Source organism: Charadrius vociferus, unplaced genomic scaffold (assembly GCF_000708025.1).
Source record: "Charadrius vociferus isolate BGI_N301 unplaced genomic scaffold, ASM70802v2 scaffold838, whole genome shotgun sequence".
Classification (NCBI taxonomy): Eukaryota; Metazoa; Chordata; class Aves; order Charadriiformes; family Charadriidae; genus Charadrius; species Charadrius vociferus.
The window spans coordinates 690,270-692,758 of record NW_009649487.1 but is presented as its reverse complement, the minus strand read 5'-3'; positions in this window follow the sequence as shown (position 1 = coordinate 692,758).

Sequence of the window (2,489 nt, the reverse complement as noted above, 5' to 3'; positions counted from 1 at the left end):
CCAATCTCAGAGATCCTTGTTGACAGCTTCTGCTCTCAACTCCTCCAGACTCAATGGCATTTCGAGTGGCAACGTAGCACCCACAATGCTTACCCATGACAGACTGCTTCATTTCAGCGGCCATGTGCTTGCCAAGCATCCCTGGCCATGACTTGGAGCCGATCACAGCTACCTCCAAGACTGAAATAGAAACCGCTTCATTTGATAGATGTTTGTCTCCCACTTCCCTTAGCCGGAGGCGGCACAACACGAGTCAGTGGAGACCCATGGGCTCAACGGCTGTTCGTTCAACAGGCAGCATGCTGATTAGGGGCAAACTTCTCAGAAGCTTTTGTGGTCCAGCAACAGATCAGAGGAAGAAAAAAGCCACAAATGTGACCTTTGTACACCAGCTAGTTGCAACTCGTTTGACTGCCCTAGCCCAGCTCCAACTAGTTTGCTACCCAAGATGTTTTGAACTGGTGTTTGATGTTCTCACTGCAGCACCTCAAGGCTGTTCAAGCTTGATTCCCCAAACTGAGCCTCAGAGTCCTCCAGGACAGGATGTAAGCCTTCCCTCCCAAGTCAGTGGAGGCTGCTCCACACAGCATGCACAAGACTCTGATGGCAATAATTTGGGCTAGAGCCTGGTTTACTGGTGAGTAGTTGTACAAGAGCTCCATAAAAGACACCAAGTCAGGCAGCCCCACACTTCAGAAGAGTCAGAGACCCAAGACCCAGCCTCTCCACTCAGCCCTGTCCCAGGCTCCTCCAAAGCTTACCTTCTTAGCTCAAAACATCTTCCTCCCTATACCACCTCACCCCCAAAGCACACAGTTAGAAGCAGTGGCTACCACCGCATCCCTGCCACCACCTTCCCTCAAGCCTGTATCCTGCCTCTTAACCCCATTTCAGTCCACGTGGTAGACATTTGATGTATTTACTCTGCTTGTTGGAGCTGTTAAAGAGGTGCTTCTGCTGATAGGAGACAGCTGCTCTCTGGATCCTGCAGTTGGTGCTTATGTAGGTTTAGACATGCTCCATCTGCCCAGAGCCCTTGAAGGAGAACACCAAGGCTTCACAGCCTGTCCAGCAGGAACCGGACAAAGCAGAACACTGAGGACAGGAATAGCAAGAGGAAAACGAAAGTTTTTGTCTTTCCTTGTTTAAGCCACAGGCAGCAGTAAAAGAATGGTCACTATTCAACCCAAAGGGAATTTGAGTATTTCTTGTTGAGGGTTTGGAGGTCCAAAACCTCTGCACACTTCCAGCTGCCTCCATACCCAACAGCCAAAGATAGTTACTCAGAGCACAAATGCACATCCCCCGGTTGCCTGCTAGGGATTAGAGAGTCAACACCTCATTAGTCAACCTCAGAACATGAGGGACATGCAAATAAACCCACTCAGACACATGCTGTGGGACTGCAGGTGGAGGATGCTCCTTCTTATGAGGCAGAGGTACATCCACTCACCCACCAGCCCTCACCACCTCTCACTTTCAGTGCAAGTGGTCCCTATTTAGCTCAGTTTCTCATGTTCAGCCAGCCCTGACCTTCACTCCTCCTGGCCAGGCTGGATGAATACAAAGGATATTGCTCACCAGAAGCTCATCACCTTGCCAGACCACTCATGCTTGGCAGAAGACACCCATCCTCAAGCAGCGATGCTGCTTCCTGCCTTCAAGTGACCCTTATCATACTAAATCATGATAAATAAAGACCCAGACAGCAGCCCAGCGTGCAGTGTTCATAAGCCACTGCAGAGCTGCTCCAAGCCTTCTGCATCAAACAAGCAGACAGTGTGACAGCGCCTTTTCCTTAGGTCTGCACCTTATTTTTCTCCCCCCTCCTTGTGTTTCCCAGCTTAATATCCATTCACACTGATCTCTGTGCCTTGACACTAACATGACATAGCAGGTGAGACATCTGTCTTCCAAATTCGCCTGCTCCCCTGCCTCCCTTTTGACATAATCTTGGCACGGGAGACCTACCAAAAAATCCTCTGTTGGGGAAACAAATGACTCTGCCCGGGAACAGGAGCTCTGAGTAGGAACGAAGGGCATTTCTCACAGCAGCTGACAAACACCCCCAGCTCCTCTTTCCAGGGCTGGAGGTGTTGCAGGTGCTGAGCAGAGGACAGGATTGAGTGGAGAAATGCGTGTGGTGAGCTGGAGGAGAACGAGGCTGTGTGTTAGGTGGGATTTCACTTGTCATTATTCACTCCCATGTTACAGCTACCAAGCAGGGCTGTCAGCTGGCTTCAGCCATCTCCCACACCCCTCGATACAGACAGAGATAAATGGCACGGGAATGCTCTTACCAGCATCGCTATTTCACGCCCCTAACCGAATCCACATGAACCTCCCAGTGACACATCCTCGGAGACCCCTGCGCTGCGCTTTGCTACCTCTACACATTTTTGACAGCAAGGAAGAGAGATGATGAACACAGCTTCCCACATACATCCATCCTGCACCCAGTCCCACCCTCCACTGCAACCTGGCACAAG